Raw genomic sequence first — 24745 nt, 5'->3', positions numbered from 1 at the left:
TCCAGGTTAATCTAGAACACATTTGTCTCTGTCTCCATCATTATTTAGCTTTAGCTTCAGTTTTACAGTCATGGGTCCACCAGCAAGCATGCCCTGTACTCACCAGAGAAATGCATGGACACTTGGGACCTCTATAGTTGGTAGGAATAAATGGGCAGAATCATATGGGTGAAGGTAGCCTTTTAGATAAGCTGGTTTCAAACCATATAGAGCAGACATAGGCAAACTCAGCCCTCCAGATGTTTTGGGACTACAACTCCCATCATCCCTGACCACTGGTCCTTTTAGCTAGGGATGATGGGAATTGTAGTCCCAAAACATCTGGAGGGCAGAGTTTGCCTACGCCTGATATAGAGCTTTGGGGTTGGACTGAGCTTGGAGTTGATGCAGAATTGTTGAAATGCAATTGGACCTCCTGCCTCCACTCACATTCACACAGCTGTATTTTGCACCAACTGAAGATTCCAAAACCATCTTCAAAAGCAGTGTAACCCAGGCTAGTCTACACAGAGTCCCAGTTGGTATGCAAGCATAACGTGGTAAAAAACACTCTTGGCCACTGCATATCACCCATTACTATGGGATCTAGGAGCATAAGCAAAACTGCAAACCTAATCCTTTCAGAGAAGCACAAGCTCATCTAGGGTCAGGTTTATGTCAACATGGTGGCAAAAACCTGCTCCTCCCCACAAGCTTATTTCTTTAGCTATTTTAGAAATAGTAAAAGAACTTATGACATTCACAACTGCTGAGCTATGGACAGATTCAATGATTTATTTAGTTATGATGCAGTCTTTCTAAATTTGAAGATCTTATTTGCATTTGTGTTACCATAAATCATCGAGCTAATGGGTTTCTGCACTTGTGACAATAAAGTTTTCTGCATAATAAATAAATCTTTAATTGAGGAAAGGATTAAAATGCATTTTTAAAGCAAGGTAAAGCTTTTATTGTATTATTTGCTGATTAAAATGCATGTCTAATGCATCTGAGTGTTCACATTCAGATCCCTCTCATAATTTCATTTTGTAGCATTTGAAGAAAATGCCAGCATAATAAATAAATATCCACGGTGCGTCATTCACATGTAATTGATTACAATTAAGGAGATAGACAAAATTAACTATCCGGTCTTTTAAGTGGGGAAAACAACAGGAAACTTTCAAGGATCCTGCAGGTTCATGCTATAAGCTTGTGACTATTAACTTTAATGGGGAGGGGTGTCTTTTTCTTGTGGGTACAGACATAAGCCTGAGTCTGTTGTGCCAAGATTTCTGTTGTGATCACAAGGCCAGACAGTTTTCTTGTGTTCCTTATCCTTCTTTTGATCATTTAAGCCCTGGAATTATACATTTCTCCAATCAATATAGCTTCTTTCCTTCCTTTGTCATTTTCTTATTTTGTTTCGCCATATTTTTCATTCAGGTTATATAAGCTTATTTCTGCGGAATCACTACAGCAAATAACTTGCAAGTGATGTATGAAATAGGATGGCGAGTGGGGGAGCCAGTCCAGAGCAGAGACACAAAATGTGCTGCATTTAGGCAATTTCTCAAGTAGGCCACGCTGCTTGTTGCTACAAAATTATGTGCAAATGCAGCCAGACAAAACCTATATTGCACATAACAAGATAAAGGCTCCACTCCTTGAGCGTTTTTGCTCTGGTATGAGCAGTTTGAGAACTGATTCCAAACTGGAAGAAGGGGAATAATGGCAAAATGCAGAGTATGCAACAACTAATCTATATTCCACTGATTCAATGGTGTCAAATTTAGTGGGCTCTGGAACATGTATCTATGCATGGAAATACAAGAATATTAATCCATGTGTTTTCACCACCTGTGATGAATAGATGAGGGTCATGAAATATAAGTGAGCACTAGATATATATATTTGCTTATCCTGCTCAGTGAGCTAAAGTAGGTGGAGAAAATAGAAAGGGTCTTCTCTACGCTGGTGCCCTGCTTATGAAATGCCTTAGAATCATAGAATTGTAGAATGAGAAGAGACCCCAAGGGTCATCTAGCCCATTCCCCAGCAATGCAGGAATCTCAACTAAAGCATCCATGACAGATGGCCATCCGACCTCTTCTTTAAAACATCCAATGAAGAAGTGTCTACCAGCTTCCTACTCTCTGGAGCAGGAGACAACAAGCTCGTTTCCTCTTACATGTGACAGCCCTTGAGATATTTGGCTATCATATCTCCTCTCAGTCTTCTCTTTCCCAGGCTTGAGTTCATCCCCAAAGGTACACTCTTCCATTGTCTCCCGAGACAGATGGATGCCATCAACTACCTGAGTCTATGATGGAGGGGTTCACAGTATTAGCACTCCAGATGTGCTGGGCCCAGGGGTAACCCAGGTAACGCAGTCCAGGTCCAGTCCCAAATCCAAGGGTTCCACAAGGAGTCAGTCCGGCAGGGCCAAGGCAGGACATGAGGCAGAAAACCAGGCAAGGTCAGGCACCAGATCTCAGGCATGTTCTGGCAAATAGCAACCTTGCTCCCGCAACCTGGGGTGGGGTCTGACAGCCTTTTATCTTTGTCGGGGTAATGGCCAGTTCTGATCCCCTGGTGACTCACCTCCCTGTCTCGCCCGAAGGCGAGTACTCCTCCGGCGGGTACTCAGGTCTCTCCTTCTCTCAGACCTTTGTCTCTGCAGCTCGAGGGATGTCGGTGGGTTACTAGACCCAGAGGCCACCTCAGCCTCCCCTGACCCAACTGGTAGTGCAGCAGCTATAAGTGATTGTCCAGCTGAAGGCAACGAGGTCATCCCCGCATCTGGAGCCAGGGCAGGCTCAGCCCCCTGACTCGGCCCAGCTGGTGCTTGTTGCAGGGGAACCTGTGCAGACTGGGGCTCTTCAGAATCAGGCCCCAGACTTGATTCAGCTTCCGCCTGAGGCAAAGGATCCAGTGTGGAGTGAGACACCTCTGGTGCCGAGTCCGAGCCCAAGTCCCAGGCCATCACACCAGAAAGTCTTGTTTCTGCCATAGTCACAGCTTTGGATTCCAGCAGAAATCCATCATGGCTCTGATACTCTGGCTTCTGCCTGCTTCCTGTGTCCATCTCTCTCTCACACACTACTCTGGCAAATGTCTTTCTCACTACTAGTCAGGTGAGGGAGGGGCCACACCCATTAGTCTTCTGGCACAGAGCAACCTCCTCTGTTATACTAAAGACCATACTTAATGTGCTACTTATTTGGCAAATATAACCCTTGCCTGGCTAATTCAACAATGGAATTGAGTTCTCCATTGCTGGATTCAGGAGCTTAGAGGGGACTCAGGCATCAAACAGCCTAAACCCGCTGCCCAAAGTGACAACAGTATATATATTTATACCCTTGCTTTCTGTTTGAATGAAGGCAAAAATCAATATAATTAAATCCACAGTAGAGCGCACATAAAACTCAAAAACATCAGTGAAAAAGAGGAAAGAATGCAGTCAACAGCAACTATAGGCCTCTCCATATGCCTCCTGTCTAATTTCCTCTGGAGTCTGTTTATACTGAATATTTTCAAACTATTTTATACTGCTTTTCTGTGCGAGATTCTACTGGGTGTAAATATATATTCTAAGTGGAGAATATCCCAGCTGGTATTGCTATTGCATTTGAAACTGATTTTATATATGTAACTGTCTTTATTTTTAATTGCTTTTATGTGATTGTTTTTAATTGTTTTTATAAGTGCAATAGTTTTAGCTGGTTTTGATACATGCAATTGCTTTATATCTGTTATGATTTTAAATTGCTTTGAGATGCCTCACAGTCCATTTAAAAGAAAGTAAAACCAGCAAATGACAACTATAAAATAAGAAGAAACGCATGAGTTACTAAACATGTGGAGAAACAAGAAACATCCACTGAAGAAGGCAACAGTATGAACTTCCCACTGGAAAGCACTGTCTGTGGCTACCATGAAGAAGGATTTGCTTCTTACGAAGTTTAATGTAACCTCCGTGTACAATGGAACTTTAACTATACCTTCATCTGAATACATGGGTGGGGAACCCATGGCTCCTCAAATGTTGCTATACTACAATTCCCAGCATGCCTCATCACTGGCCATGCTGGCAGGGGCTGATGGGTGTTGGACAGCAACATCTCAAGGACCACAGGTGCCCCATCCCTGATCTAGTACTAAATCCAAAGGGCTACTGAGAGAATATGAAACTAGACCTCTCCCAGCAATCTCAGAAAGAGTGTGAAATGATTATTTGGGGAAGTTTATTTCAAGGGCCTAGACAGCTCTGAAAGCAAAAAAGAAAAGAGAAGAGAAGGGGGACCCAACTACTAAGATGGTTATACTGTTACATTTTCAAATATTTGCTTTGCTGGCAAAATAAATCAGACAATTTAAAGGTTCCCCAGCTTATTCTATATAGCGCAGCAGGACACCCTGAGCCAAAAGCAAATGATAAAGGCTCAACTGACAATGAGCAGGATGATGTTGGTACAGGATATAGGACACAGTGGTAGCGGCTAAAGCCACATGTACCGTATTTTTCACTTTATAAGATGCACCAGACCATAAGACGCACATAGTTTTTGGAGGAGGAAAACAAGAAAAAAAAATCTGAATCCCAGAAGCCAGAACAGCAAGAGGGACCGAACAGCCGCGCAAAGCCGCTTCAAGGCAGGGGGAGCGTTCTTCCTGCTGCCCTGAAGAAGCTTTGCGTTGCTATCCCAGAAGCCAGAACAGCCAGAAGGATCGCTACACAGTGAAAGCAGCGATCCCTCTTGCTGTTCTGGCTTATGGGATAGCTGTGCAGCCTGCATTCGCTTCATAAGACACATACACAGTTCCCCTTAATTTTTAGGAGGGAAAAAGTGTGTCTTATAGAGCAAAAAATACGGTATTTATGTTTTCCTGCTCTAGCCAAGCTAGGGAAGCTCTAAGGAATACATGCTTTCAGTGAGACATACAGATTAAGCATTGCTGAAATAGCAATAGGGAGCTGCTTTTTACCAGGTCACACTCTGCATCAATATAACCCAGTATCACCTCCTCTCCATGGTCTCAGGTAGAGAGGTACCGGTATTTCCTTAATTTTTTAACTGGAGATGCCAGGAGTTGAACATGGGACTTCTTGCATGCAATGGTTCCTTCTTTAATTTGGATAGTTCTTAGAGATAACAGTAGTATTCAACTCCCAGATGCATCCTTCTATTCTATGTTACTGGTGTTAGCCGCCCTGAGCCCAGCTCTGGCTGGGGAGGGCAGGGTATAAATAAAATTTATTACAGTGGTACCTCGGGTTAAGTACTTAATTCGTTCTGGAGGTCCATTCTTAACCTGAAACTGTTCTTAACCTGAAGCACCACTTTAGCTAATGGGGCCTCCCACTGCTGCTGCGCCGCCGGAGCACAATTTCTGTTCTCATCCTGAAGCAAAGTTCTTAACCCGAGGTACTATTTCAGCATTAGTGGAGTTTGTAACCTGAAGTGTCTGTAACCTGAAGTGTCTGTAACCTGAAGCGTATGTAATCCGAGGTACCACTGTATTATTATTATTATTATTATTATTATTATTATTATTATTATTATTATTATTATCATCATCATCATTACTACTACTACTACTATTCCCAAGTGGGTCTGATGAACACCAGAGTCATACTCCACCATGGAATTGCTAGAAAGTTAAACGAGTGTAACTTTAGCTTCCAACCAAGCACTGCAGCACCTTTGATGAACTATGACTTGTGCTTTTTCCCTTTCTTCAACAGGGATGTCTAGGAGACAAAAACAGCAACAGGTGATCGAAGAATTGATTCAGACTTCTCTTCTGAAACATCTTCCAGTGCCAGGTTGGCAAACGGCTTTAGCTCAGTGGTAGAGCATCTGCTTTGCACGCAGAAGGTCCCAGGTTTAGTCCTCAGCATCTCCAGGTAGGGCTGGGAGAAAACCATGTCTGAAATCCTGGAGAGCTGCTGGCAGTCAGTGTAGACAATATTGAGCTGGGAGGACCAAAAAGTTTCATGTTCCAGGTTCATTTCTGGCAATTTATCCTCTTCCTCCTCTGTTGAGGGCTTGATCTTAATCATCACCATAATCGTCATCATCATCATCCTTGATCTCCATGTTGCTTGCATATGTTAGCCTGCCATCTATAACTGGTGCATTTTTTATCACTGTCTGAAATGTATTCTTTCCGCTGGGCCTGTAAGACAGAGTTGTTCCACCTGGCCTTTGGCTTGGAGCCAGTTTGATTCCCTCCCTCCCTCCCTTTCTTTTTTCTTTTCCTTTCTCCTCCTGCGATGAGGCTACATTTTAATATTTTAATGTTTCAATATTTTAATGTTGTATTTTAATTTTGTTATTAAGTTGTAATCATTCAACTTGTTTTTGTTATTGCTTGTTAGCCGCCCTGAGCCCGGCCTTGGCTGGGGAGGGCGGGGTATAAATAAAAATTATTATTATTATTATTATTATTATTATTATTATTATTATTATTATTCACTTTGGTTATATTACACACCTCCAACTCTTCCTCTGAAGTGTGTTGCAAATCCCCATGATGTCCAAAACTATTTTGTGTTTAAAAAATACTTTTAAAACCTTCAGAATTTCCATTATCATTTTTCCCATTGGCAGGCCCAAATCAAATGTTTATGGCCTGCATGTACTTCCCTAAAGCATTTTAAAAATTATTATTTCAGCTTGGTCTACATGGCTTAATTTGAATTCAACGCATAAACTTAAATTCATTGATTTAAGCATACAGAGATGAATACAGATATAGTCAATACACTCTTCAGTTCTATAATCTTTTGATTTTTCAATATTTGATAAGCTGCAGCCACAAAGCAAAAAAAGAAGAAGAAGAAGAAGAAGAAGAAGAAGCCTGCTTGTTTACTGAATGTGATACTGTCGGATTTCTCGCACATCAGATGTTGGATGCTTCAAAATTGGCAATGTTACTTTAAAAATGTATGCCAGATCACTGAATGAGTGCCAAAGCGTATCAGGAACAGCAAAGCCTCTGCTGTGCTGTAGCAGATCACTAAGCAGTTGTGCCATAATTTCATAGAATCATAGAATCATAGAGTTGGAAGAGACCACAAGGGCCATCGAGTCCAACCCCCTGCCAAGCAGGAAACACCATCAGAGCACTCCTGACATATGGTTGTCAAGCCTCTGCTTAAAGACCTCCAAAGAAGGAGACTCCACCACACTCCTTGGCAGCAAAAAATTTAAGAGGAATGTTACAACTCTTAGGGTCAGAAACTGGTGGCGATGCATCATCATGCTACCATTCTTCAGAGCAGAAGAGTAATATCTGAAGCAAAAATAAATAAATAATCGGACTGATGAAATATAGGTTGGCTTGAATACTTTTGAATACTCAGGTCTGCCACAATACAGTGGTACCTCTGGTTAAGTACTTAATTTGTTCCAGAGGTCCGTTATTAACCTGAAACTGTTCTTAACCTGAAGCACTACTTTAGCTAATGTGGCCTCCTGCTGTCGCTGTGGCGCCACTGCATGATTTCTGTTCTCATCCTGAAGCAAAGTTCTTAACCTGAGGTAATATTTCTGAGTTAGCGGAGTCTGTAACCTGAAGCGTAGGTAACCTGAAGCGTATGTAACCCGAGGTACCACTGTACTATTGACATCAATGATCCCCTGGGGCTTTTTTCTGCAGAGTGAAATAGGGAAGGGTCCTAGCTCAGTAGCAGAGCACCTGGTTTGCACACAGAATGCCCTAAATTCAATCCATGGCATCTAAAAGGCAGGAGAAGAAGAACTATTGTCTGAAACCATGGAGAGCCACTACAAGTCAATACTGACCAATATTGACGAATGATCTAAATCAGTGCCAAAAAAGAAAAAAGCAGGGTTATGTTCCACAGGTGTGCTTGCATTGAATTCTCAGTCTCACTCACTCTGTGGAGTGTGTGTGTGTAAGGAGAAAGGGTTAAGACACATGGTCCAGGCACCCTCTAACATGGTTTGTACGTGGGGTGTGTATGTGAAGACTCAAGTCATACTCCAAGCTGTAGCAGAGTTCACATCAGAGAAATGATTGACTATACTTCCATGATTCCCCCCCTCCAAATTTACTTCCAAGAGTATTTATTTTATTTATTTCTGGCATTCATATCCTGCCCTTCATCGTGTTTGTTCCAGCACAAATTAAAACAATGGATTTTTTTAATTAAAAAAACAAACAAAAGCAGCAAGATGCACAATAAATCAAAAGCAAATAACACATTTAACATCATTAAATGTAGTTATAGACAACAGAGCACAAATGGTGCCAGCTTTCACCATAAGCTCTCTTTCTGCTGTTGTGCAATAAATGATGATGATGATGATGATGATGATGATGATGATGATGGCCTAGATGTGTTTCTGGCCTGATCCAGGAGGCTCTTCTTATGTTCTTCCATTCTTATGTTCTCTTGCATCATATCTCTCCTGAATCAAAATCTCTCTCTTCCATGGAACCATTGGTCCTTTTCAGCCTATGAGTCACATTCCCTTAGGGACATTCTTCCAGGAGCCACCTATCAGTGGTGGCAGGACCAGAAGCAAAAATTGGTGGACTAGCAGATGTGTCTCTTTAGCAGGTCTGGATTAAGATCTTCAGATGCCCTAAGCACTGAAAATATTATGGTGCCCTCATACGTAATTCAAAAGAAAAACAATTCTAAACCATAAATCAAAAAGTCAAAAGCAAAGAAACAAAGATTCATTGCAATACCCAACAGGGCCCAATTTCCTCATATTTCAATCTACATTAGTAGGGTAGTTCAGGTGGGGATAAGTAATAAAATGAGAACTGAAAAAATGGGGGAAGAGTGTGCAGTGGAGTATAATGAAGTCTAACAAAATTACAATTGCCCTGTGATGCAATGCTTACAAAACAAATGTCAAATTCTTTTTAAAAAGCAAGAACACATCCCATCCCCCTCTCTGGTGCCCTGAGTATGTCCTTAGTCTGCTTTTGGGTAACCCAGCACTGTACTTTACCTTTGTATGGGAGCATTCCAGCCAGGAAAAAATTAGAGGTTCCTTTTACACGCAGTCTTCCCATATAGGTGTCCACCTTCCATTCAGACAAGAAAATGGAACTGTCACAGTTCAAGGAAAAGAAGAAGAAGGAGTTTGGATTTGATATCCCGCTTTATTACTACCCGAAGGAGTCTCAAAGCAACTAACATTCTCCTTCCCCCTCCCCCCCCCACAACAAACACTCTGTGAGGTGAGTGGGGATGAGAGACTTCAAAGAAGTGTGACTAGCCCAAGGTCACCCAGCAGCTGCATGTGGAGGAGCGGGGAAGCGAACCCGGTTCACCAGATTACGAGTCCACCGCTCTTAACCACTACACCACACTGGCTCTCAATCACTGGCTCTCAACTGGATACAATCAAGCCAGTCAAAAGCTCTCAAGGATAGTGCAAAGCAGGGCTAATGGCAGGTGTGGCCTGGACAGAGTCCTGAGGGACAGGTGTAGAGACCTCAGAGGTTACATTTGCCTTCCCTTCACCACCCCAACTTGAGTCCTTGATTTCTCATCACTAACAGAAATGCAACCTATCTGTATTGTACGTGCAACAAACTCTTCAAACTTGTCACTTTTTCCCTTTGCTCTCATCTCACTTTGCTTTGATGTCTCTCAAACTTGAGACTGTGCACTTTTTCTTATTGTAAGGAGAAACCATCAATTTTAAATAAAAGATAAGATCTTTGATGGATAGGTAGTGCAAAGAGATTGGAATTTTAGGGCACACGTTAGTTCTCCACCCCCCCCAAAAAAAGGAGGTCCCTTTGTACTTTGTTGAGATGCAATTTTGATGTGAAAGCACAGGGGATCTTCTCCCTTCCATTTTCTGATTTTGCAAGCACTGTAAGAATTTAAAGAGTCAATCCTGTGTGTAGATGCTTGAAACTATCAGCTCAGGTTAGTTTACCTTCACCACCTGTTTATTTTCTAAATAGTTGTTAGCGTTTCCTCTTGTTTCATAGAACTATTCTTTCTCCTGCTTCCTCCCAGTTTTGGTTTATTTTCCAGTATATGATAAGTCAAATAAGGCTATAGTCCTGCACCAATTTACCAGGAAGTAACACACATTGACTTCAATGAGACTTACATTTGAGTAGACATGGGTTGGACTGTACCGTAAGGCAGTTACTTCCAGGAGGTTGGTGAGAACAACATTCCCCTTCGCCTCCTTCCACTTCCAGCCCTGTATCACCTCCAATATTTCCCATCCCACATTGTAGAATCATATGATGTACCAGGTCATGATGATCTTTGATGATCTCAGTAGCCACAATCGGTGCCTCAGCATGGTGACTCTGGGTAAGCAGTAAATTTCATACAGTAGCTTTTTCTTTGTCTCACTAAAACTTTTCATGTCTAGATAACTTGAGGTTATGGTTCTTCTTATCACATGTCCTACTCCTATAGAAGTTTTGGAAACAAGTCAGGATACGTTTAAGATGCTTACTCATCAGTAAATGCTACCATTCTTTTCTGGTTACAAAAGACATTTTTGGATTCCAGCAGGATTTTCTATTATAATAGGGTTGCCATATTTTGAAGAGCAAAAAAGAGGACGCTGTGATGGCCATTCAAAGCAAATAAATGCAATTTGTCTCAAATTTTATCCCTGAAAAAGAGGACGTTTTCTGGAAAAAGAAGACACATGGCAGCACTATGAGGAAAGACCATGGCTCAGTTGTACAGCACCTGCTTCGCTTGAAAGATGTCCCAGATTCAAATTCTGATGTCTCCAGGTAGGACTGGAAAATACTCCTGCTTGAAACCTATTAGGAGAACCTTCCAGGTACAGTGGGAGCTCGGTTTAAGAACAGTCCTGTTTACTAACGATTCAATTTACGAACTCCGCAAAACCAGAAGTAGTATCCCAGTTTGTGAACTTTACCTTGGTCAAAGAACGGACTCCAAACAGTGGAAGGGCACCAGTGGCGGGAGGCCTCATTAGGGAAAGCACACCTCAGTTTAAGAACAGTTTCAGTTTAAGAATGGACTTCTGGAACGGATTAAGTTTGTAAACCGAGGTACCACTGTAGTTTCAAAAATTCTAAATGGACCTTCTGATCCTGAAGCAAAAATGATGCTTGCTTTAGTATCCTGCAAGGTACATACCTGCTCCTTCAGCACAGAAAAAATACCGGGCTTATACTTTCTTCATAAAAAAGTACTTGACCTATGCTTCTGTCTTGTTTTTCTGTATTCCCCCTTTGTCTCCACTTCTCTTGGCACTCATCACACGAATTTACCGTTAGAAAGAGTGATATTTCAATTCTGATTTTCTGCGCTGTGTTGAACCTTTCACAAAACCGGTGGAAACATTCTGACAAGAATGTATGCACAGTCGTACCTTGGAAGTTGAACGCATTGTGAGTGAAGGTTTTGGTTCCCAAATGCGGCAAACCCAGAAGTGATTGTTCCGGTTTGCAAACATTCTTTGGAACCTGACGCAGGTTGTATAGGTTCTGATTGGCTGCAAGAGCTTCCTGCAGCCAATCGGAAGCCGCGCCTTGGTTTCTGAACGTTTTGGAAGTCGAACGGACTTCCGGAATGGGTTCCGTTCGACTTCTGAGGTATGACTGTATGGGGCTCTGCACCTTCAGGTTTGGGGGGGGGGTTGCCTGTACATACATGCAGAGAAGTATTTCCATATGTTTGGAAACCCTAGAAAAGCAGTCTTTCTGGAAGCACAGACGGAGCCTACCTTGGATACAGCAGTGCATGCAACAGTCTCTTCACAATTTACAAAAAATCATGTAGGTCATGAGACAGAACTTGCTGCTGTATTGCTTTACCCTCCTGCCCACCTAATGTACATTCATTGCCCATGTTATAACATCAAAATGGGGTTGTGCAAATTACTGAAACTTCTTTTTTTTTGTAATGTTAATGCAGATCTAGCCTCTGGTGACAGCATGTTTTATCTCTGTGATATGGAAATGCACTGCTTATGTCCTGATCATCTTGATGGAAAAGAATCACATACCTATTCAGATGGCTTCCCAAGTGTCTCCTAGCAACCAAGTCCCTGGTTTCTCCTTGTTGTAAATGTGCTTGGCCAGTACAGTCTTTTGCAGTACAACCCCAAATGTAGACACTGCAAGGAAGCAATCAAACAAAAGAGATGAACACTGGCCGAATCATGTGAGCATTGTGACATTAGACTAATTAAAATGGGAAGTTGAAGTGCAAATGAATTTTTCTGCAGAACTTTCAGTTTGCAGCTCCAATGCAAGACAGAAGGCTGGATGAAGCACTAGGTCTCAGTTGCCATGGAGTCAATGGGACATTGCCAATGGGGCTGAATGAAATATACGTACATTTGCTATCTGGAGATGTAGCAGATTAACTTCAGATTGGGGTTGCCAGTTTTTGAATGGGGATCCTTTGCAGCCATTTGACCTGCAGCAATTAGCAGGTGATAATGCGCCATGAGACAATTTGACTGCTGATTCCTGCATATCAAGCAGCTTTGAAAGGTGTAAGAGCAGAGCAGGCTAGGCCATTTTGGCAACCATACCTTCCATTTGCAGACAAAGGGCAGTTTTAGTGACAACCCTGACAGCTTTGTTGCTTTCCCAGACAGTCCCAATGCCAGAACTTTCCCCTCGAAGGCAGCAGAACTGACAAATACGGGCAAAAGTTTTGTGTTGCTTCTGCAGCTCAGAATTAAACACATAACGGGGATCAAAGCAATCCTAAGAGGGGCCAGACAGAAGCAAATGGAAGATCTCCAGCCATATCGATGACCCCCCTGGTCCCGGTCAGCCACTACAGGATACTCTTTAATAGTTTGGATACCATTAAAAGCCACTGATTTGCCACCAAGTCAAACTCATTTCCTAATGGTCTTAAGTACTCTACCAATCTACAATTGAGTCTCTTCCAGTTATACTGTGCCTTCTGTCCTATTATTTGTACTTCCCATACTACTATTATTTTTATTGTATCAGTTTGCTTGATTTACACCTATAAGACCAACTCATCAATAAGGCAGCAGAAGTTTGTTTGGTTTATTAACCAAGCAAAGTGATCTGCTTTTAGCTGGAGCCTGTTCATAAGAGAAAAAAAAGAATGGCTACGGAAAATGTCTTTCACACACATAAAAAACTACTAAAGATTGTTAAGTTATATTAATGGGATAAGGTCAACAGTGGGAGATATCAGACTAGCAAAGAACACCATAGGATACTTCATAAGGAATGCACTTGGCATCTTCACTGAAAACAAGTTTTCCTCAGCAATCATAAGGGAAATTTGAAGCAAGACACCCAAAATGAAAACAGTATATTCCTAATAAACATAAGAATTAGCTTCTTTCCCCAAGCTGAGCAGAGAAAATAACATGAGACCTGTTTTAAGGAGGGGAAATGCAGTGGCTTATGGAGAAAGAAACTAAAGGATTGGAAGGCCTGTAAAAGCAACATAAAGAATGAGAATAAAAATCCATGTTTGAAGGCCATCACAACAAATTGGCAATTGCTGATTCAGTAGAAGAGGCATTTAATGCAAAATCAAACCCTTGAACCTAGACAGGGAAGCTTTTACAGTTCCATTGTATTACTTTATGTTATCATTTTATTATTAAAAAGATAGAACCATGCCACGTTGTGGAACAAAGACTTTTACTGTTTCATAATACAGAAAATTATGTGCATAGTTGTATCCTACCGGTCATACTTCCTATTTCCCTGTACCAGTTTCCTGATTCCCTGCATGTCTGTTTATATTTAATGCTAACAAGAAAGGCTAAAGTAGGTAGGGTCTAGTCCAGGGTTCGGCAACCTAAGGCCCATGGGCCACAAGCAGCCCATGGGGGTTGTTTAACTGGCCCATGGACCCCCGCTGCCCAATCAGTCGGCTCCTGTGCACCGCGCTAAACCGGCGCGGAGCAGAGCGGGGACAGCCTTCCACAATGCTGGCTCCTGCAGCCAACGGGTAGCTGCACACACCTCCTCCGTGCCAGAAGGATCACCAGAATTAGCATTTTCGCATGCATGTGCTCTCACACACTTTGGCTCACTGCAGCGTCTGCGGGACCGTGAACTGGCCCAAGCCGCAAAAACTTTGCTGACCCCTGGTCTAGCCAGCAAAATCAGTTGAGATCAAAGCTTAATGGCCAAAAGAGAAATCATCTTTGTTATGCAGAAAAATGTAGTGGGTACCTGCCCCATCATCATATTGTCCCCAAGGATAGCCTTCATTTTTCAATTGGAAGAGCATACTTGATGATGATGATGATCTATTAAATTTGTATACTGCTCTTCATCCAAAGATCACAGCTGCCAAGACCCCAACTCAGCTCCAGCCCTGTTTCCCACATTCCTCTATTCTTCACCTCCATGTTGACCAGAGGCAAAGAGAGGAAAGTCTTTGTTGCTGTTAGCAATGCCTTTTATCTCGTGTGAGAGCACAGGACCAAAAAGCAGGACATTCTGGGATCAATCCATAATGTCCCAGTCAAAACAAGATGGTTGCAGGTTATGAACATGACTTGAAGAAAGGGATGCGAGACTCTTTCTGTCTCTGCTGTGGACCAGTTATGTAAATAGAAATCTCCCATTTCAAGAAAGCAGCATAAAATCAGCCTATAGAGGGACAATATTTTTAGGGAAACTGGTGGAGAAGTGATTTTGGCCTAGCCTTAGTTTTGGCCATAGTGCCACAAAGAGCAACGAGGATAGAGAAACATAGATGAGAGTTCCTCACAGATTGTACAAGTTGGACATTTCAGAACTAGAGGTATTTGGCAGGCAGGCTGAGAAATTCATTCTTGTGAAAAATTAAAGCGCAAAGTGTCTTCTTGGAACAAGTAAACTCAAATTACAAAACAGCACTGAGGGGAATGTGGATGAATCGAAAGGCATGCTGTAGGCTGGAGTTAAGTGAATTGAAGAGAAGGAAAGAGTTCTTAAATTACAGAGCAGCCATCCTCTCACCTATAAAACAAAAGAAGAATGCATCATCAACAACAAAAACAAAAAGTATCTGAAGAAGTGTGCATGCACACGAAAGCTCATACCAAGAACTAACTTAGTTGGTCTTTAAGGTGCTACTGGAAGGAATTTTTTTATTTTAACAAAAATATAGTATAGAGTGTCGATGATTTAAACGTTCTGCACTTGGTGGAATTTGCCAACTCATCATGAAAATCAATATGAGATACGAACCAAGGATCACTCAGGTTCATTTACCACTGAAGGGCCATTGGAAAGAGGATGTGAAAGAACAGGCTGCAAAGTGAGACAGCTGCTAAATGGCATACAACTTGCCCAACCATTGTCTTGGGGAAACATAACAAGTTCAGCAGGCAAGAAGAAGGGAGGCATTAAAAAAAAAAAAAGATAGCCATCAACTGTTTGTGGGTAAGACATTAAGGTTTGTGATTATAAACAGATTCTGGGGCATTGTGGAAGTCAAGGAAGGCACAACTCAAGGCCTCATCTACATTATACAGTATCTTACTGTAGTAGATACTGAAGCAGTATCTTACCACTTTAAACAATTGTGGTTTCCCCCCAAGAAATTCAGGGAACTGTAGTTTATTACATGTGCTCAGAGTTGTTAGGAGACCCCTGTTCCCCTTACTGAGCTACAGTTCACAGCGTGGTTTAACAGCAGCAACAACAACAGCAACAACGACTTATTATTTATGCTCCACCCATTTGGCTGGGTTTCCCCAGCCACTCTGCTCAGCTTCCAACAAAAGATTAAAAATACATTAAAACATCAGTCATTAAAAACTTTCCTAAACAGGGCTGCCTTCAGATGTCTTCTAAACATCAGATAGTTGTTTATTTCCTTGACATCTGATGGGAGGGCGTTCCACAGAGTGGTCACCACTACCGAAAAGGCCTTCTGCCTGTTTCCCTGTAATTTCGTTTCTCACAGTGAGGGAACCACCAGAAAGCCCTTGGTGCTGACCTCAGTGTCTGGGATGCACGATAGGGGTGGAGACATTCCTTCAGGTATCGTGGGCCAAGGCCGTTTAGGGCTTTAAAGGTCAGCACCAAAACTTTGAATTGTGCTCGGAAACATACAGTCAACTCCTCTTCCCACGGAACTCTGGGAATTGAAGCTCTGTGATGGAAATAGGGGTCTCTCAGCTCCCCAAAATTCTTGGGGGAATTCTTCTAAATTAGCACTTTAAACAATGCCTGTTTAAAGTAGTATGATACTGCTTTAAGTGTGCAGTACAGGTGGGGCTTCAGAAAGGACCTGAACATGAAGTGAAGTTGCAATCTGGAATTTGTTTACCCCAGAGGAGCTTTCCTGGTTTGAATGTGGCATATATGGGGAAAGGTCATAGCTCAGTGGTATGCAGTGGTATGCAGAGGGTCTAGTCCCTAGCACCTCTGAAGCCCTGGAGAGTGACTGCCAGTCCATATAGGCCAAGAGTACCCAATGTGGTGTCCTCCAGATATTGGACTACAACTCTCATCAGTTCAAGGCAGCAAGTAACATCTGGACCAGATTGGCTTCCCCTAGGGAAGACTATAGTGCTCTAGATGGACCAATGCTTGGCATAAACCTGCTGAGTCACACGGCAATGTCTATACATAGAAAACAACAACACAGAGACCTTAGTCAGCACAATGGGATTTGCCAAAAAAAGGAGCACTTGTATTCTTCTACACCATTTAGCCACAAAACTGCCAGTGGTTTAGTTCTCTTAGAATTAGCACACTTCATTTAAAAAACCCATGCAGACACCTGCCTACGCTGGCATAGAAGCCAGTGTGTGACACATAGGGCAGAATTAAGAAAAGGAGTTAATTTGGATAATGTTCTTCTGTTTGCTTTGGATGCTCATTAAGCATAAATGGGTCACCCATTATTCTGTCCTAATCAAACCTGTGTACACCTTAACAGTAATTATGTGTAATTTCAAAGGCTACACTTAAGCCTCCTCCACACTTACAATTTGTCTTCATTGAAGTACTGAAACATACAGTGTTTTCCCTCCTCAGAGTGAAATAATCCCCCCTGACTAATTAGGGCTGCATATGGTGCTTCCTTTCCATGCACTTTGGTGTGTGATGTCACCTCCCCCCCCAACTTATAAATTAGCACTGTCATATGTACCAGCTTGTGCCTCAAGTTGCTCCAGGGAAGCCACATTTTATGGACACATGAGCTGCACATATCCCGCCTGTTCCAAAAATTTCAGTGGGTCTACTCAGAGTAAGACTTCACTGAATACAATACAGCATCTCTTTTGTGTAGCTTTTACAGGCTGCATTTCAACTGCAGCCAAGAATGTACATAGTAAGGTGTATAATAATCCCCACCGGTACCGGGAGAAATTTTGCTAGTCAAAATAATTTTGGTTTCATTCATAATCTCTTAGTTGCTTCATTAGAGGAGGAATTTTCAAGTTTGCTCTACGTTTTTGCTGTAACTGAAATCTTGAGGCGGCTCAAGGAATCCTGTTTGCTTTCCTTTGCAAAAGTCTCTCTCTCTCTCTCTCTCTCTCTCTCTCTCTCTCTCTCTCACACACACACACACACACACACTGTTGGATTGTTCACTCCTGCTTCTTAGGAACTTAAGTATAGGCTTCATAAGCACAATTAAGTCACACTAAAATGACAATGCTGTCACACTGAACATTAAAAACACAATACATATAAAGCATGGGTCTGCAAACTAAGGTCCACAGGCCGGATCAGGCCCAATAGCCTTCTGGATCTGGCCTGCAGATGGTCCGGGAATCGCCACATTGATTGCCAGCATACTCATTCTTTCCCTCTCCCTCCCTCTCCCTCACCTGGCGTCAGCATCGGTGCCTCCTCCCTCCCTCCTCCTGGCTTCTCCCTGCCCTGCCTAGAGGAGGAAGGGGGTTGGGCTTTGTTGGTGCCAGCAGCAGCAGCGCTTGAGCAGCTGCCATTTTAAACAGTCCCTCTCCGGAGCGCTCATTGTCCCTCCGCCACTGCCACCGCCAGCCCCTACCTCTCACAAGACACAGTTAAGCAGCCACCAGGGCTCATCCGGTGCTGTGGAGAAGGGAGGGGAGAGTTGTGGCGGGATGGTTTATAATCCGACACCCCACAAGGTCTGAAGGACAGTGGTTCGGCCCCCTGCTGAAAAAGTTTGCTGACCCCCAATATAAAGTATATTTTAATTCAAATATAATGATTATCAGGGGTCATAAAATCTTTGTCTGCTGTTTTAAAAGATGGATGCACAGGGCAAAATATCTTAGTATAAGAAGGAGTGGTGCTCCCATCCACTAAAAGGACTTGAGCTTACAAAGAGGCTACAATCCTACAACCACATTCCCTTAAGCTAAATTGAACTCCTCAGTAGACATGCACGATGCAAGTGCTCAAACTCAGACTAAGCCCTATAGAGTAGCATTAGGTGCATTCCAGTAGCTAGCCCTGCCCTCACTGGACCACATTTAAAGGGGACCGGCACCCTTCTACTGTAAAGCAGTGGTAGGTGGTACACTCTGGTCCAGAGGCATAGCATGGGGAGGTCTGGGGGTGCCATCACCCAGGCGCATTTTCTGGAGGGGGGATGACCAGGCACCCCCACAACAGCCTCCCCTCAGAGCCTGGCCCCGGCATGCAAAGGAGCTGCAGAGGCAGCTTCCTCATGCCCAACCACAGCTCCGCTCCTGGGTCATGTCTGACCCGGGGCGGAGTGGAGTGTTGGCGGCAGAGAGCTGCCACACCTCTTCTCGTCTGGGCTGTACTGCATGCAGCTCTGCCACAGCAGAGAGAGGCTGTTGGCCATGGTAGCTCCATCTCGGGGTCAATCCTGGCCCAGGGGGAACAGAGGCTATGGGTGCATAAGGTGCCTGGCTGCCTCACCTCCATCCTTGGGTCAAGCTGGGTCAACACTGCTGCCCACTCTCTTGGACTGTGGAATGCAAGTGTGCCCTCTGTGCTGTTTTGCAAGGTGAGCCACAGAGGGCTCTGTCCATGCCTCCCCCCCCTTGGGGGCATGCACCATGCACTTGCCCTCACTAGCCGCTGCTCTGGTCTCTTTGCAATGGTGTCCTTGGAGGATGTCATTTCATGATGGGAAGTGACGGAGACAGGATGTTTGTGTTACTGTGTTCCGTGAAGTGGGACTATTGTCCTTTGTTCTCTCTCTTTGCTGTCTGATGCTAGAGAGAGAGGGAGCCATGTTGCAGTGCTCCGTGTGTGCGCAAACTCTGCAGATCTCTAAGTGTGCCAGTGTCAGTTGGCATCGGTCGCTGTGATATTCGGGCTGAAGAAAGCTTATGAAGCTCCTGAACGATCGACTAGGAGGGAGGGAACATGCCAGTCGGGCATGTGTCTCTGCCAGGGTCTTACTCGAGTGTAGGACGGGCTCCTAACAATTTCTACATCTTTGGCCCACAGGTCATTTGGTGGGCACTCTTGCAGCTGACCCTGCATAGCATTCTGTTTTTTATTCAGAATTCTCAACCTCATCCCCTGGACAAGACAGATTTATTTTAGGACACCTTTTCTTTTAGGCAGCTGGCTGATTTTTGCTAATTTCTTTGTCACCGCTCATCTCTCTTCTGCAAGTTCTTATAGTATTGTTGGTGAGCTGACTTGTTTCAATGTCATTAAACCTGCTTAATTTGTTTAGATTATGCCATAAAACAAAATTATTGTTTTTGTTTCAGACACAATTTATCCTGGTGTTTGGGAATGTCAATACTATGAAAACAAAAACGTAACGTTGCACCTTAAATACTAGCAAATTTATTGCGTCAAAAGCTTTTGTTGACTCAAGCCTATTTCTGCATTGTAATATAAATAAATCATTCCATCCATTAGTCTGGATTGCAAATATAAATTTGAATTTGTTGATGGGGGAAGGGTGACAATTGACAATTCAGACTAGTCTCTTGAAAAATCTCGGAAATTCTGTGCATTTATTTTACCCAAAGAAGAAACTGGAGATTTGTCACAAGTTAATGGTAGGGTACAAAAATCAATGCTTTGGTGTGTTCATATTTCTCCCCTTTTATGAAATATAGGAGGAATCATCCCACTTCATCATACAAATTATAGGGATGGATACGGATCTACCATAGCTCACACCTACACAAGGAAGTGTGAGCTTCACCAGCCTTCTAAGATTACAACACATCATGAAAAAAGCACCAAAGAAATAAGCACCTTGAGAAGAGATCAGACGATATGTCTTCTCAGTGAACCTGACTCAGTCACAAGTCTTCATTATGGACTGATTCACAAATCTGCCGGGTGTGATGACCTTCTTCATTATTGCCCCTCCATGCTACACCCATAATACAATTTTTCCCCATTGCGAATTTGAGGACCAAAAGTAATCTCTTTTTAAAGAACATTTAAAGAACATCACCTAGCAATTGTATCCAATCTATGCAGTGATGCAGTTAGGTAAGTTTCGCCTTTGAACTTGCAGAGGGATCTCACAGGGGGGCCCTTTTTGAAGATGTTAATTAAATTCCTGCCTTTGTAGCACCACAATGAGTATATGAACAGAATGCTCCGGTCAGATGTCCATGTGTATAACGGCCTGATTGACATGGTCTTCAATACACATTCCATCATGTACATCAGGCATGGGCAAACTCGGCCCTCCAGATGTTTTGGGACCACAGTTCCCATCATCCCTGACCACTGGTCCTGTTAGCTAGGGATGATGGGAGTTGTAGTCCCAAAATATCTGGAGGGCCGTATTTGCCCATGCCTGATGTACATGGAGGAAAGGGGCTCTGGCTATTAAATCATGGAAGAGATCATGCATGGAAACCTCTGTTTCCATAATCATCTGGTTTCAAGAGGTAGAGGGACTCTTCCAGGTCTCAGGAGCCATTGCTTGCCTCCTGTCACTTCTTTCAATCATTCTGGCTAAAGGATCTCTGTACATTTCTCTCTGTGTTATGGTTTTTAAGCGCTGGAAGTCAGTGCTATTCCTTTGTGGGGTTTTGAATTCCCAAAGGTCAATTCTTTCATGGTACTTTTCTTCTGCTCTACTTGCCCCCAAGTAAAGTACCAACCTTGGTTGTTGTTGTTGTTTATTACACATGGAGATAATGGAACTGTTTCATTTTGTAACTTAAGGAGACTTTCTATGAGCAACACTATATCCTGAAATGGAGAGAACATGTAAGCATGTAGAGTGTTTATTTTCTTAATTTTTTTATTGATTTTATAATAAAGCTTGGAAACACTCTGCTGCATCAAAACTAGGGTCTGTATGGAATTAGAAAAATTGAAGATGATTGTTTAGCAGCATGCGAAAATTAAATCCAAGGTAAACACATACCATTCAAGTATCCCACTTTTCTTGGAATTACAGAAGTCATCCCAGCTTCTGATTTGATCCAGGAATGTCCCATTTTCGCTGCACTTCAGTGAGTTCCAGATGAAAATAAAGCCCTGCTAACATCCATAATTTGCAGTTCCCAAAGCAAAACATGAACCAAAATTGAGACTTAAAGATGACAAGCTACCTCTAAACGCCAGAAATGTTCTGCTGCACTCAACGTCAAAATGTAGCCACTTTTGGACAACTCCATCAAAGGTAGAAAGATGTCCTCTGCTCAGATTGACGCCAACACTCTGGTGACATTCCTAAAATCATGACATAGGTGGCATCAGACCCCAATGCAACAACTGGCGTGCTATTATCTAGCATCTATCTATCTATCATCTATCTATCTATCTATCTATCTATCATCTATCTATCTATCATCTATCATCTATCATCTATCATCTATCATCTATCATCTATCATCTATCATCTATCATCTATCATCATCATCTATCTATCTATCATCTCTCAAATCAGGGATGTACAAGGGGCTTGAAGAAACTCTGACTTTTCCATTGTGCCCTATGGCAGTGCCTACACACAAACGTTCTGTACCTGCAGGACAGTACATTGTTTTCCCCCATGTAATGATGCTTTCCCAAACAATAAACAAACAAACAAAAAATCAATTACTTGTAAGGGTTTAATGGATCCCAATGGAGTCTTTTTTCCATGGCGCACAAAGCTCTTATTACACCTGGGATGTCAGCAGATGCTGCAACTTCTCAGGTAGCAACCCCTTTCACACACGAGTTAAAGTAAATTACAGAATCTTCCATCTGTGTGGATCACTTACCCTGCTGAGTCAGCACCATACCAATGAAATTCAAATTAATTGATCGTTTTAATAACTGCCTTAAAGTATTCATGTTGTAGGAAGAAATACAAGAGAAGCCAAGAAATGCACAGTTAAGGTATATAAACAAACATACCATATGTCTTCCTTGCAATGATGATGATAATAATACTAATAATACTAATACTACTACTGCTACTAATAATGATAATATCATTGTAATAATAATAATAATCTTAAAAGGGTGCCCAATTGCATTGGAATAGAAAGGGTATATGGAAATTTCTTCAGCCTTATTATCATGTTATTTGATCAGGGAAGTTACAGATACCATCACAGTGCGAGGTTAACAAAGGCATGCTTGTTTCAGCACGCTTGTTTGTGTTTAATTTGGTTTTTTTAAGTAGCCAACAAGACGGTAGCTCTTCAAATCATATTTTGCACCTTTTAGTCCCATGGAAACAAAGGGGACTACTCTGACTAAAGAGAGCAGAGTGCAGTCATTGTAACCTACAAAGCCAGGAACAATTATAGTTGCTTTGACTTTTAAGACTAGCATTCAGACATCATGACATAGCTGTAAAGTGAAGGCCGCCGTTGCCAACAAATGTCAACGACAGCAAAGAATAAATATATATATAAATATAAAAAATATGCTGAAGCAAAAAGTTATTTATTATTTCTAATTATTTATTTGCAACATTTATATGTTGCCCAGCAACAAAATACCCTGCATTCAAAGCATCTGAAGTGCATTTGTAGCTTTCCCAGAATTCCTTAGTTTTTTCCTTCATGCAAGAACCTGTACATTTACAAAATGTTGTTTTAGCTGACATTTGGTGACAATTGTAGACTTCAGAAGATAGCTGTAATTTTGCTAAACTATGCATTTTCTTTCAATAAGGAAAAAAATGGCACAAATATAAGACGAGGGACATTTGGCTTGTCTGCAGTACATGTGAAAGGGATCTAGGGGTCTTAGTAGACCACAAATTTAAAATGAGTCAACAGTGTGATGCAGTAGCACAAAACCCCTAATGCTATTCTAGGCTGCATCAACAAAAGTAAAGTATGCTGACCGAAGGAATTCATGTTGTTGTTCTTTAGTCATTTAGTCGTGTCCGAATCTTCGTGACCCCATGGACCAGAGCACTCCAGGCACTCCTGTCTTCCACTGCCTCCCGCAGTTTGGTCAAACTCATGCTGGTAGCTTCGAGAACACTGTCTAACCATCTCATCCCCTTCTCCTTGTGCCCGCCATCTTTCCCAACATCAGGGTCTTTTCCAGGGAGTCTTCTCTTCTCATGAGGTGGCCAAAGTATTGGAGCCTCAGCTTCAGGATCTGTCCTTCCAGTGAGCACTCAGGGCTGATTTCCTTGAGAATGGATACGTTTGATCTTCTTGCAGTCCATGGGACTCTCAAGAGTCTCCTCCAGCACCATAATTCAAAAGCATCAATTCTTCGGTGATCAGTCTTCTTTATGGTCCAGCTCTCACTTCCATACATCACTACTGGGGAAACCATGGCTTTAACTATACGGACCTTTGTTGGCAAGGTGATGTCTCTACTTTTTAAGATGCTGTCTATGTTTGTCATTGCTTTTCTCTCAAGAAGCAGGCATCTTTTAATTTTGTGACTGCTGTCACCATCTGCAGTGATCATGGAGCCCAAGAAAGTCATAGTATCAGTCTATTCTGCCTTGGTCAGACCATACGTGGATTACTGTGTCCAGTTCTGGGCACCACCTGCTCTACCTATCTGTATAAGAATAGAAAATGAGCCCGCTAGAAATCTGACAGCAATTTCTAAAGTTGTCAAACAAATGCTTCTTGGAAGCCCACAAATTGCATGAAAGCAATCTGCCTTCTCCCATTGTTTCTTCTTAACAAATGGCAATCAGTGTCCATGGCATTCTGCATTGGAAAATGTAGTAGTATTGAATTATGACGAAGATGATTTCTAAACCACCCTTCGACTAAAGCACTTAGGTCAGCACAGAAAAAATACAGTAAAATGCAAAATCAATTCAACAATAAAATCCGGAGATTATCCAACTCACAGATGTGCCAGTTGTAGAAGTCAAAATGGCGCCAACTGTGGAAGTCACAGTGGACAAAGACTGGCCAATCATCTTTTCGGTCTTCAAAGGCCAGCTAAAACAGATATGCCTTTACCTGATAATCAAAAAGATATCAGTGAGTGAAACAAATGTACCTTTGACATGGAAGGTTCCACATAGCCTATCTGGCTAAATAGCCACTGGCAGCCCCATCTCCATCTAAGCGCTGCTATGGCCGTCACCATGTCAAGGCATAGGTCTTTGCCGGAGATCGACAAAGTTGTTGCCTGTAGTGTATAGAATCCTAATGAAGGAAATGGCATTTGTGGAACTGAATGAGTGGTGTTCAGTTCAGTAGATTTTTGAAACCTACAGGGTTAGACAGTTGTGCTGTAAATAATTTGAGCTGACTTTTTAAAATACTGTATCCTCATATTTCTGCTGGGTTTTATTTATTTATTTACGGCATGACCCATCCAATTTCCATTCCATGCTGGTGAAACCTACCATTCCTTATACCAATATGGGCAACCAAGAAAAAAGGATGGTCCAGTAACTCTGCAGCAATCA

This window comes from Podarcis vaucheri, assembly GCF_965113315.1.
Source record: "Podarcis vaucheri genome assembly, chromosome: 8".
In the NCBI taxonomy this organism is placed as follows: domain Eukaryota; kingdom Metazoa; phylum Chordata; class Lepidosauria; order Squamata; family Lacertidae; genus Podarcis; species Podarcis vaucheri.
Note: the sequence above shows the minus strand (reverse complement) of the source record.